The sequence below is a fragment of the Aquarana catesbeiana genome, linkage group LG02 (genome assembly GCF_042186555.1).
Source record: "Aquarana catesbeiana isolate 2022-GZ linkage group LG02, ASM4218655v1, whole genome shotgun sequence".
Taxonomy (NCBI): Eukaryota; Metazoa; Chordata; class Amphibia; order Anura; family Ranidae; genus Aquarana; species Aquarana catesbeiana.
The window spans coordinates 562,020,488-562,034,962 of NC_133325.1; the positions used below are offsets into that span (position 1 = coordinate 562,020,488).

The window sequence follows — 14,475 nt, forward strand, 5'->3', positions numbered from 1 at the left end:
TATAACAAGCATACTAAACTGCATATACAGACTGATTTTATTGGTGTGGGTTTAGTAACACTTTAATTAATTATAAACACAGGGAATGAAGGGATCCACAACTCTTACCTTTAGGTTAACATTTCAGAATGTATTTTTCATAACAAAATTGTAGACTGCTGATTGCTATGGCAGTTTCAGGATTAGCTTTTGCCAATGTGTCTATAAACTGTATTTACTTTCTTGTTTGTTCTATTAAGCCTATCTTCCTTTAAAACCATATTGGCTTCAGTCATATGATATAGTAAATACCTAAACCTCAAGTAGGCTCAGTACAACACATTTAAAATAAGCTCAGTACTACGCATATAGTAGTTATTTGTACTTGCTCCTCTAGTCACTATATTGCTGTGTCTATAGATGAAAAATTTTAGATGAATGGTTATACCTAAAGTGTTTGTTACCCCAACACTTCAAATTCCTGACACAATGCTGTGAAAAAGTATTTGCCCCCTTTCTGATTTTAATTTTTTTGCATATTTGTCACACTTAAATGACTCGGATCATCAAACAAATTGTATTAGTACACAAAGATAACCCGAGTAAATACAAAATGTAGTTTTTAAATGATGGTTTCATTTATTAAGGTAAAAGAGCTGTCCAAACCTGCCTGGCTTCATGTGAAAAAGTAATTGCCCCCCAAACCTAATAACTGGTTGTGCCACCCTTGACGGCAACAACTGCAATCAAGCTTTTGCGATAACTGGCAATGAGTCTTTCACATTGCTGTGGAGCAATTCTGGCCCACTCTTCTTTGCGGAATTGTTTTAATTCAGCCACATTGGAGGGTTTTCCAGCATGAACGGCCTGTGTAAGGTCATGATACAGCATCTCAATTGGATTTAAGTCCAGGCTTTGACTAGGCCACTCCAAAACCAAAATTTTGCTTTGTTTGAACCATTTGGAGGTGGACTTGCTGTTGTGTTTCGGATCATTGTCCTGCTGCATAACCCAAGTGCACTTGAGCTTGAGCTCATGAACTGATGGCCGGACATTCTCCTTTAGGATTTTCTGGTAGAGCTCAGAATTCATGGATCCTTCAATTATGGTAAGTCGCCCAGGTCCTGAAGCTGCAAAGCAGCCCCAGACCATCACCATGTCTGACTGTTGGTATGATGTTCTTGTTATGAAATGCTGTATTAGTTTTATGCCAGATGTAACAGGACGCACACCTTCCAAAAAAGTGAAATTTTTGTTTTATCAGTCCACAGAATTTTTGCCTAAAAGTCTTGGGGATAATCAAGACGTTTTTGGTAAATGTGAGATGAGCCTTTGTGTTCATTTTGGTCAGCAGTGGCTTTGGCCTTGGAACTCTCCCATGGGTGCCATTTTTGCCCAGTCTCTTTCTTATTGTTAAATCATGAACACTGATCTTACCTGAGGCAAGTGAGGCCTGCAGTTCTTTAGATGTTGTTCTGGGTTCTTTTATGACCTCCCGGATGAGTCGTCGTCATGCTTTTGGAGTCATTTTTGTAGGCCGGCCACTCCTGGGAAGGTTCACCACTGTTTCAAGTTATCTCCATTTGTGGATAATGGCTCTCCCCATGGTTCACTGGAGTTCCAAAGCCTTAGAAATGGCTTTGAAACCCTTCCTAGGCCGATACATGTACATTACTTTGTTTCTAATCTGTTCTCGAATTCTTTTAGATTGTGGCATGATGTGTGGCTTTTTGTGATCTGTTAGCGTGCTTCACTTTGTCAGACAGCCTCTATTTACAGTGCCTTGCAAAAGTATTCAACCCCCCCCCCTGGCTTTTTACCTATTTTGTTATATTACAGCCTTTAGTTCAATGTTTTTTTAATCTGAATTATATGTGATGGATCAGAACACAATAGTCTAAGTTGTTGAAATAAAATTTGAAAAATATATACATAAAACTATTTTTCAGAAATAAAAAACTGATAATTGGCATGTGCGTATGTATTCACCCCCTTTGTTATGAAGCCCATAAAAAGCTCTGGTGCAACCAATTACCTTCAGAAGTCACATACTTAGTGAAATCATGTCCACCTGTCTGCAATCTAAGTGTCATATAATCTGTCATTACATATACACACCTTTTTGAAAGGCCCCAGAGACTGCAACACCTAAGCAAGAGGCACCACTAATCAAAGACTGCCATGAAGACCAAGGAACTCTCCAAACAAGTATGGGACAATGTTGTTGAGAAGTTAGGGTTAGGTTATAAAAAAATATCCAAATCTTTGATGATCCCTAGGAGCACCATCAAATCTATCATAACCAAATGGAAAGAACATGACACAACAGCAAACCTGCCAAGAGACGGCAGCACACAAAAAACTCACGGCAAGGAGGGCATTAATCAGAGAAGCAGCACAGACACCTAAGGTAACCCTGGAGGCGCTGCAGAGTTCCACAGCAGAGACTGGAGTCTATACATAGGACAACAATAAGCCGTACGCTCCATAGAGTTGGGCTTTATGGTAGAGTGGCCAGAAGAAAGCCATTACTTTCAGTAAAAAACAAAATGGCACGTTTTGAGTTTGCGAAAACTCATGTGGGAGACTCCCAAAATGTATGGAGGAAGGTGCTCTGGTCTGATGAGACTAAAATTTAACTTTTTGGTCATCAAAGAAAATATTATGTCTGGCGCAAACCCAACACATCACATCACCCAAAGAACACCATCCCCACAGTGAAACATGGTGGTGGCAGCATCATGCTGTGGGAATGTATTTCAGCAATAGGAATGGGAAACTGGTCAGAGTTGAGGGAAAGATGGATGGTGCTAAATACAGGGATATTCTTGAGCAAAATCTGTACCACTCTGTGTGTGATCTGAGGCTAGGAAGGAGGTTCACCTTCCAGCAGAACAATGACCCCAAACACACTGCTAAAGCAACACTTGAATGGTTTAAGGGGAAACATGTAAAGGTGTTGGAATGGCCTAGTCAAAGCCCAGACCTCAATCCAATAGAAAATCTGTGGTCAGACTTAAAGATTGCTGTTCACAGGCACAAACCATCCAACTTGAAGGAGCTGGAGCAGTTTTGCAAGGATGAATGGGCAAAAATCCCAGTGGTAAGATGTGGCAAGCTCATAGAGACTTATCCAAAGCGACTTGGAGCTGTGATAGCCACAAAAGGTGGCTTTACAAAGTATTGACTTTAAGGGGGTGAATACTGACTTTTTCTGTTATTTTGTCCTATTTGTTGTTTGCTTCACAATAAAAAAAATTAGCAATCCCAGCATTCCAGGAATGTAACTATCACATTTGCTTAGGTCCTCAACCAAACTGTCAAACCATCAAATGGTTGGTGTCATAACTGATCACATGTGCAGCACCATGGCAGTTGTAGATCAAACAGAAGCAGCTTCCTTGGCTGTAAAGGGTAAGAGGGCTTAATTCCGCTTGAAGGCTGTCAGCAGATCTGCCTCTACAAATTCGGCAGTGCCTAAAAATAGAAAGCAACTGAGCATGTGCAGAGCATGGTGAGACAATGTATTCATGGATTTTAAACAGTATAGACACATGTTTAAAATTTTAAATAGACCTGCAAAAGGGGCCAGACTAAAGTGATCTAACAGGACTTAATTTTCTGACTAAGGTTCCGCTTTAAGTATATGCTTTGTGAAGGCTGGCATTAAAGTGAAACTGTTGCTTTGCCGAGCATGGGAAAAGTACAGGTTCACTTTAAGGGGGAAGAGTCAATTCACACTTGTGTGGTGAACGGTGTTTTTCTGCACTGTAAAACGCCAGTAACTGCTAGTGAAAACAGAAAACAATTGTTTTTTGTGTGTTCTATTTACACTGAAACACAGCCCAGTACTGACATGCTGTATTTTATCGCAGCGCACTGGACAGCGTACAGCAGCGCATGAATGAAGTGTCACTTTTGTACACTTCAAATAAAGTTGAGTGTTAAAAAAAAAATGGAGCTGTGTGATGTGCTGAATCGCCCCCTCCCACATGCTCACTGCAACTGGAATGGACAGCTGGTGTGTAAATGAGTAAATGAGGTGTAAATGAGGTGGGAATGGGCCCTAAGGGTATGTTACAATGCAGTGGCTGCTGTGTGTGCTGTGTGTTATGGTCTGGCAAGATCAGCACAGTGCTGATGCAGCCATCTTAGTGCATCGTACTGTTAACTTCTTTTTTTTAAATAAATGTTATTGAAATGTCACAGAAACATTTCATAAAGTTGAACTGGCCGCTGAGTGATGCTAGGCGGTGGATTACCTCACACTGCTCTGCGCTGAAAAAAAAAGTATTGCATGCAGCTACACCACACCACAATGCAGTGGTGTGAACAGGCAGATAAGAAGAGAGGGTATTTTGCCTTTAATGCGGTGGGACTGCACTGGAATAGCCACACAACGCAGCATCTTGCTTTACCAATATTCAGTCAGCCACTAGGTTTATTAGTGGAAGCTACAAAGCCCAGTGGTAATTCCATTTCAACCAACTGGGCAACATAAACTGAAAGCAGATATTCTATAAACAGAATTATACCAATAACAGCACAATGATAAAACTACAAAACAGCTACAAGTCATAAATCACATGCTGACAAAAACACATTTAGAAGTTCTTTCTAAAAATGAAGCCTGCTACACACAGAAACTGTAAATACTTATTGATTCATTATGACTATGGGAGTTTAACACAAAAAAAAGAAGTGGAAAAAAGAGACCAGCAGGCTCTGCCAGAGAAGAAAATGAGGATGCTAACACATTCTTTTATAAAGCCTTAGGAAACGTCTGAAAGTGCAGTGTGCTTCGCTTAATGTGCCTTTCTTTTTTTCAGTTGTGCTACTTACTGCAAGATCAGCTAGGAAAGACTTTTACACTTTCAGTATTTTTTTTAGTATTTTGACACTACTATATTTAACTTACAACTATTTATCTGAAAAAAAAAAATAGGCAAACATAGTATCTATTACTGACGAGAGCACATTTCTGTTTCCCTGTTTGAAAAGGATATAGCTGTTACCACGTCTAATACTTGAAATTAAAGCAAGTTAAAATAACATTGCTTATGCAACTTATTAGCATTTTATATTACAAGTGATGTAGCAACAATCCCAGTTAACATGATTTACTACTAATCACAGAACAGCTCCCAACAATCCTCAAGTTAAAAATTGACCTTTCTGTAATTGTACATGTCTGTATTAATACATTTCTGATATAATCAAGAATATTAATAAAAGTAGGCGCTTAACACAGATATATCCAAAATGCAATAACAGTGCCCAAACAATAAGTTCTCAAGTATGTAAACCCAACATTTCATTTTCCTAATATGTGCCTGCTGTGCCATGTACGTATAGTAAAAAGTATTCTGTTATCTTTGCGTTGCTTCCCTTGTGTGAAATCCCTGCCAGTCACGCTGCTTTCCTATTAAAAGCTGACCACACTAAACAGGGGAACACACCGTAGTCAGTTCTCTAGCTATGCTGGGAACTCAGTGTGCTCTCCTCCAATGATCAGATTTGCCTTGCTCCCCCCCCCCCCCGCCCAGTTATTCACTGGGAAGCTCAGTATCTGCTGCACCCTCCCCCCCCCCAGCAGAATTCTCACAGAGGAATGTGAACACTTATAAAAAATAAATAAAAATAGACATCTTTTCTCCCTTTTTTATATCTATACACAAATGTTTTTCCTTTCATTTCTGTTTTAAACTGAATGGGTTGCTTTACAAGGTGAGGTTTTACAATCACTTTAAAGAGCAACTCCACTTTTTTAGAGAATAAAATATCATATACAGGGTATAATTGCTACACAAGCCTTGCAAATGTAGTGTAAAAATACATTTCTATTTCACCCTGCAACCAGATATGATTATCTAAAACCGTTTCCCAAAACATGCCTCCATGAAATAGGTCCAAAGTATGTGTAAACCCACCACTGGGTCATTCATGTGCTTGTGGTTTTCCTTCCTTGAGTGCAAGCATGAGAAGTCCAGCCTGAGATTTTTAGGCTGTGCTTCTCCTCTGTGTCAAAGAGTTCAATCCGTTTTGCACCCCCATGACCGTTTTCAGCAGAGAGCGGTCTGAAGTCTGCTCTCCGCTGACGTCACTGCTATCAGTCGAGGCAGCGCATCATCCCAACTTCTGAAGTCTGGATCCGCCAGCTGCCTTAACTGATGGCACACGGCCGCTCCCCGCCCCTCCACAGCTCAGCGCTCCAATGAGCATGGAGGATTAGAGAAGGAGAGATGCCGAATGACAGTCAGCATCTCTCCACTCTGGGAGGGGAGAGAACCGAGCCATCGGCAGTGTTTGGTGGCTCGGTTGTCAGTGCAGAGATGCTCGGGGACAGCTGCAGCATCAGTCTGATGCTGCATCCACCTAGGTAAGTATGGAAAAAAAAAGCCGATATTTCTTTTAACTTAAGAAGGTCATTTTAAGTTTTTTAATTACATGTACTAGAGAGATTCTCCTAGTGCAGTATTTATTGGTAATATGTGAACACATAATAATAAAAATCAATACTATCCACATTTTACAGTGCCCCAGATTGGCACCAATACATGACAGCATCTGTATAGAATTACTGCTCCACCACTCTGATAACCGGAACTGCCGTGCACTCCAAAGCTCAGAAGTCGGCCCTGGAAGTGGCATCACAATGGGAACAGGAAGCCCCCTGAGGATGCCTCAGCGTTGAAATGCATTGAGATGAGACTACAGCTATCACTTCCATGGCCGACTTGCGGACTTTGGAGTGCTGAGTGGTATTCATTTTTATTTTTTTAAGTTCACATATTACCAATAAATACTACACTCTGATGAGAATCATGTTATTTATATGTAATTTCTAGGTAATTAACTGTTTAACAATGAGATTATAGACATATGTAATAGATAACAGAACACAAGCTTTTCCCTAGTAAGGTGACATCTCTCCACCACTTGTGATAATTGTTATTGTATATGGGCAAGTAAATAGAGTCACCGGTCCAAATGCCAACCAGGACACCACCTGCCTGGAGTTTGCATGTTCTCACTGTGCCTTGCGTGGGTTTCCTCTCACACTACGAAGACATGCTGGTAGGTAATTGGCTCCTGTCTAAATTGGCCCTAGTATGTGTATGTCTGAATGTGAATTAGGGACCTCAGATTGTAAGCTCCTTGGGGGCAGGGACTGATGTAAATGTACAGTATATATGTGAAGTACTGTGTAAATTGACAGCACTATATAAGTACCTGAAATAAAAAAGATTTAAAAAAACGTGCACTAAGGGGCAGTGACATTCTGCAGGGTCAGTCCAACATGCCGGGAAACATTTAAAACAAGGCATTCAGCACAGCTGATCATTTACTTTCCTCAACAACAAAAAAAAAAGATATTGGTACTATATAAACCAAAATATATGCACATCAAGTAAAAAAAAAGAGAGTTGATGGGTTTGGGTCCTTGAACCTTAAGAGCTGAGTTAGGTGACTGCACTAAAGAGATTTCTAGTTATGCTTTAAAATAAATAATGACGTAATGCCAGCCTTAGGTAATGTAGCCCAACAGCAAACTATCTTGTTAAAATATAGGCAAGTATCTGCACTGCTTATTGTTTACAAACTCCTGAAATTAATTTGAGTATTTCAGTATCAAATTACAGGCGTTAGACTAAGCGGCAAACCATTCACTGCTCCACCCTAATGTACAAAAATGTATTTATTTTTTTTTTTTTACAGACAATAGATTTCACTCTTTGATTTTCTCTTAAGTACATATTAGTCACGCTTGCAACGCTTTGGTCTAAAACCGCATCTTATCACTGGAATGTAACCCAAAGCATCCGACTCTCCCCTGCATTCCTCAACTTCAAACCATCCTACAAATCCTATGCATTTATACCTAGTGTCATTGTATCATAGCTAAGAAAACTTGTTAGAAATGCCACGTATATACTGATACATTAATCCGCTTAATACTAATTCAGTGAATAAAAAAATGAATGGGTAGGGTCTAACACTGTAATAGCAAATCCTCGTTATTGCCAGCACACCCAATCTCCACACACATTTGTCAGCTAATATTTCTGTTTTCACTTATTTACAGTCGATCTCAGTGCTTGTAAATTGTATGTACTTTTTGCAGGGTTCACTATGCCACTCGTTTCTAACTGTACACACCAAGCTACCTTTTATGTAATATGCATTATTTTGACACTGTAAGCTGCTTGTCTATGCCTGCCACATAACACCTTCATAATAATATATTAATAATACATTACAATAGCAGTTAAGGCCTCTTCACAGTTCTGACATATAAACTACTAGTTTAAAAATTGCTGCTTTCAGAGCTTTGCTGACTTTGTAAAAGTCTTCCTGAGGATGTATATAACTACTGAAAATACCAAAATTGCTACCTGCCATAGTTACTGAATCTTTCTGTGTAGTTACCCTGCTAAAGGGTCTGATGGATGAAAAGTGTTCTAAAGGAAACTTTCTATTATCCACAGCAACCAATTAGCTTTTCCCTGTCATTTTTTTTACAGACCAATTTTCAAATAAAGGAAGGATAGGTTACTCTAGCAACAAGAAATTTTACCTTTAACACACTTTTCACACTTAAGAGCCTTATAACCAGATTCAATAAAATCTTGCTACCTGGAAAAACAAGGTTCCAATTTACAATTACAGTTATTATGAACAGACTCAATGAGCCTGATCTATTAAAAGGAAATGTACAAGAACAGGGAGAAAATCACTTTAATACCTTCAGATACTTTTGTGATCAGGGTTCGCCTAATGGCACAGATGTTCATGTATCCAATATGATCCCGTAAAGCCAAACTCCAGCTTTCTGTCACTTTAACCACTTGCCGACTGCTGCATGTATACCCAGATAGCAAGGATAACTTGCTACAAATTTGTGGTAGTGTTGAATTGTAAGTCTTAACTTGCTGCATGCACATTTTCACTAGCAAGTTGTACACTTGCAGAGCACTTGAAGCATAAGTTCTAGTTAACACTTTTCCAATTTGTAGCAAATTTGCGGAGCAAGTCTCTAGCAAGAGCAAAGTTGCAGATCTGAGTCTACAGTAAGAGCTCTGCAAGTCCTGATCCTCACCTTGACCCCTGTGGTGGGATGGCTATTGCACATTATAACTGAACCAGAACTTGCAGCAGACTTGCAGAATGTTTGCGAAGAAAGTTGATCTGGAGTCATGCAATGCAGACTTGCTGCAATTGTGCAACAAACTTGTGAAGCCTGACAAGTCTGAAAATGACTTGATAAATTATTGCTAAACTTGCAGTTCAATTGCTTGCTATCTGGGTATATACTGCGGCAAGTCGACCTCCCTGCACTGGATCACATACATGTACGTGATCGTGGTATCCCGCTGTGGCTGTGCTGCTATTCGCTCCAGCACATGCTGACCAGCGGGTCCTACCCATTAATTATTGTCCTACTATAAGTCGCCAATCGCCGCCATTATTAGTATAAAATAAATAAATACGTAAATAAAAATTCCAGTATATATCCCATAGTTTGTAGATGCTATAACTTTTACACAAACCAATTATTGTACACTTATTGGGATTTTATTTTTTCCAAAGACATGTAGCAGAATACATTTTGGCCATTCATACAATGTATGAAGAAATTAGATTTTTTTTCATTTTTTTATTGGATAGGTTTTATAGCAGAGAGTAGAAATATTGTTTTTTTTTGTTTTTTTTTCCCCAAAAAGGTTTGGTCTTTTTTTTTGTTTATATTTGCAAAAAATAAAAAAACACAGAGAGGATCAAATACCAACAAAAAAAATCTCTATTTGTGTGGGGGGAAAAATAAATACATTTTGTCTGGGTACAGCGCTGCATGACCGCGCAATTGCCCTTTAAAGTAGCTCAGTGCCAAATAGCAAAATATGACCAGTTCATGAAGGGGTTAAAATCTTCCGGTAAAAAAGTTCCAAGCTAGTCCAAACTATTACCTACATTAACAGATGCAGATAACTGTTAGCACTGTATAAAGTGTATGTAGCTACAGTGATATTCTCTGGCAGCAAAATGGGGACTTCCCATCCCGCTTTCACAAAAAAATCCAGTCGGACTGAATACTGCTCAGCCATTCACAGGAAGCTTTGTATTTTCTCAATGAGAACTAGGCTTCCTCTGATTGGCAGAGGTGGAGAATGTGATGTCATCCACCTGCCTGTCCACCTCAGACAATTGTCAGCGTTAATTTATATGGCTTAAACATTTTTTTCAGAAAGAAAAACTGCTACTATAACCACTTAGAAAGTGTTAGCTTGAATTTGTTTCTTACTTATAGTCCAATTAAAACTACATGTTCACCTAAGACTACCCTATTCACAGGGTGACAACTCTGCTGTGTGATTTAACTCTTGTCCCCAGTAGCTGATCTACTTATCAATACTCACATAGGATTCAATTCTAAAAATGGGTTAATCTTGAGTGAATGTTGTATGAATCTTGGGTCATATTTAACCACAAGTGTTTTTTTTTACAGTCGATTCAATGATATCAGTATGCACTCAAATCTGTGTTGTTCCTGCTAAAAAAAAGTGCAAGCAAAGTGCCTTGCACACGTAAAATAGCCCTAAGAACATTAGAAAATCCCAATTTGACTCTACATACGCCACCACTGCCACACACGTGAATGCCGTACTGCTTAACAAGCTGCATATCTTAGTAAATTAACCAAATGTATGATGTCCTCTCCACAACATTACATGCATGTAGTAAACATTGTGAACACATAATTTAGCTGTTTGGCCTGGACTGAAGGCATGTCAATGGGACAACAATGTACCTTAGGCCCACATAGTCCTTTTTAAATAACAGTTTTATTGAGCAACAGACCTCCCTTGAAGCATCACAAAGCCCTCCTTTACAGCATAAACATAACAAACTGCACTAGTTAGTCAGTATTACTGTTGCATTTTATCTATTTTCTGCCTGCACACAGGCAGTTCCCAAAGTATTTGCAGTACGTTAAGAAAATTAAGAGTAGATACAATAGGTAACGCAATGAGTAAATTATTTTTGAGTTGAGAGAAGGTATTTAGCCTGTTGGTAGAGGAGAAACAGAGCACGATCAATGATCAAGAATATTTTTTTTTATGCCAGATTTTCTAGTTATCTGAAGCTTGAAGCTTTTTGAAAGCATTTTCAATGCAAGTGCCTGGAAGACACCACAAAGAAAACTTTAGAGATAGAGGCATGTGAAAAAGAGTGTGACAAGGTAAATAGAGTAGAGAAAATGAGGGTACAGGCTGTACTTAGGGACTGTGTCTGGAAATTATTGAGGAACAACACTGAAAACCTAGGTTGGACGAAGCTGTTTAGGTTACACTTTTGCATTTTCAGTGTACATAGTAATCAGTAGAGAGAGTAAAAAAGGGGAGCAGCACTTGTGAGGATAGAGGTCACAATATAAGATAGTGGCTTTTCTCCCATATCAGCAGGCAAGTGATAATGTACAAAAAGTTACACTTATTAAAATTTGTCAAAACATACCTTCTATGCTGCTTTTGCTAGATATAAAAATAACTTTATTTATTTATTCCCTTTTATGGAACAATCTGTTTTAAATATTTTGAAAAGGAAGTTTTGTCTCCTGTTAGCTTACATGGATTCATGCCTCTGCAGCAGTCCACAAGCATATATCAAACATTCAGCTTTTAGATCAGACAAATCCCCAATTTTAAGGGGACTCAACCTTGCCCCTCTCTCCTCACCTACTACTATTGGCAATTAAACCTCCCTTCCAATCCAGAATATTTCAAATATTTCCAACCTATAAATAGAGGGATATTACCACAACACTTTATGTTTCCAAATGACATAATAGTGTTTGTTACAAACCCCCATACCTAGGGATGTAATTCACAATTCCCGGATTCAGTGAACAGCAGTACAAAAAATAATTATAAATAAGTAAATCCATCATCAATAACATCATCCAGCAATGTTAATCCATCATCAGCTACAATGACCCACTGTCTAATGGGCATAATTGGTCAGTGACGTTACCCAAGATTACCAGTACTGTTGTTGACATTACAGCAGCGCTGGGGATCTGTGATTTAGTGGCACTAGTGCGGCGGGCATACATCGTTGAACTGTGTCAAGTATCAGGGCTTCATGATTGATTTAAATTGAGAGACATTATTTACTTTTTAGATTGTATTTCTATTAATGGACTTTTCAAAGTGTCTTTGTGGTTTTTTACATTTCATTTTGGGTTATCTGGGTTAGTAATGTTTACCTGTCTCATTCCCCTGGGGAGGGCGGATATCTGGGGTCTTTTTATTATAAAGCGGGCTTCCAGATTTCTAAAAGTCCCCCCAACAAACCATACCCTACCAGTATATGGGTCCAGGATTCTAAACCAGGCAGGTTGAGGGGCTCCAGGGTAATTGCTTGTTTGAGAGGAAACTGGCTTTTCAGTTTCTTCATTATTTAATAAGGTCCACTGTGGGACCTGGAGCCCGGGGATTTCTTAGAGATCCGGGTGGGATGAAATCCCCAGTCCTGGGTCCGGGTTTTGAGACTCACCAGCACACTGATTGTTCAGGTGTGTGTGGGCCTGATAGTAGAGTCAGGACAGTGGTTCTGGGCTCCACCCTCCCGAGGAGTCCAGGCTTGCAAGGGAGAACCCAGAGAGTGCCGGTGTGCACTAAAGTAGCCAGAGAGTGCAGGCTGCACTGTGAAAGCCAGAGACCTGAGTCTGAGGTCGCTGACAGTAGTCAGGAGAGCTCCATGCGGGAGCCTGAGCAGTGGTGCGTTTGCTGCTGAAGAGAGCCAGGTGGCTTGGCATTTTTGTTTGCAATGCTGCATGTGTAAGCCAGGAGGCTGAATATCCTTTTATTAAAAGCTGATGGTGAAAACCCCCTGCGAGGGAAACCACTTTTGATTTAATTTTCGGAACTTTGTTTGATTTTCTTTAATAAAAGTGGGTCAACAAGCCCTGAAAAGGAATCATTAGTGTGGACTGTTCTCGCTAGCGGGTGCTACACTTGAGCTAAACAATATTGAAATTCTAAGAAAATCAAAGCTCTACTTCTGGCCACTTTGATAATAGGGAAAAATTTAAATCCACTGGCAAATGCACCACCAATGAAATCTTTCCACAAAGCTACAATTTGGAGAAAAATTACAACTTGCTCTACAATTTCCTCCTTAATTACAATTTTACATTATTTATCAGACTATACTGCTTCCACCTCCTCTCCTCCTCATCACTTCCTCATATTCCACCTCCAACCTCCCCCTTTTGCCCCTACAACTACCCACTCACTGGTATTTACATCTCTCACCTATATTCATAAGTGGCACGCTAATTGTAAACAACTTATTTGATCATAAGGGTACTGTTTTTCCATTTTCATTTTCTTTTTCTTTCTTGGAAGTTTATACCTCAATTGATTTTCTTTCCATATTATGTTCTTTTACTAAAGCTCCACTATATTTTTACATCAAAGTTGCTATCCTCTTGTGATTCTGTGGACAGCCTACTGTAAAAAAAATCTAAAAATAATTATTAAAATTGTTGTGTCACATGTCATATATGTGAAACCTTTATAAACTCTGCATGATGTTTTTCTACAAGTACAAAAAACAGACAGATAGGAAAAACCACCCTAATTGCTATTTCTCTACCTGCCTGCAATAAGCCGAGAGGCCTCTCTTTGTTCTCTGCTCCACCTCCCTCTCCTCTTCATAGAAACAAAGGTTTGGCCAAGCCAAGGCTAATGGTTTGGGATCTGCTCTACTGTCTCTTTAGCCCGAGGGCCACTGGCTGCAACATTCTATGAAGTCTAGGAGCTTTGAAGTAAGGAACACAAGATAATAAGGAAGTACAATTGTGCATCATCTGCATCAACAGGTAGTAATATACTGTTACATAGTTACATAGTAGGTGAGGTTAAAAAAAAGACACGAGTCCATCAAGTCCAACCTATGTGTGTGATTATATGTCAGTATTACATTGTTAATTTGTGTTACAGTACTGAACGACCACAACATACAGGGATATACAAACATGCTGCCCAGTATCATAAATAAAGATAGAAAAAAATGGTCCATAGAATGAGACTTTAGGTATACAAACTGACAGAAGGTAAATATGGTGTGGAAATCAAAAAAGGCTTTGCATTCATTGAGAAAAGGTGAAGTGTTCTCCGTATTGCCCCTGTGCCAAGTGAGGGACCTCCTGTGTTCACAATGCAGAAGTGCAACTTCTCATCACTGGACCCAGAAACTAGCGAAGATCACTATAACAGTGGTGCCTTCTACAGTGATTTCCATGTTGTCAGTTTGAATTTTTTAAAACTATGTGGGAAAATCTTCAGATTATAAAAAAATAAAAGAGTTGGGAGAAGAAGGCAGAGGACAAAGTACGGTGCTAAAGGTACTAAAAAGCTGCTCAATGGAGTAGGACATGGGTAGTGAGAGCTCCGCTTGCTAACTATCCTGTTTTACCTCTCCTGATCG

The 14,475-nt window shown here is 39.4% G+C and overlaps 1 protein-coding gene across 3 annotated transcripts in view; it reads right to left on the reverse strand.

The window, feature by feature from the left end:
- ITPR3 (inositol 1,4,5-trisphosphate receptor type 3) overlaps positions 1–14,475 on the reverse strand; it is a 475,039-nt gene that overhangs the window by 359,092 nt on the left and 101,472 nt on the right. The window lies entirely within an intron of this gene.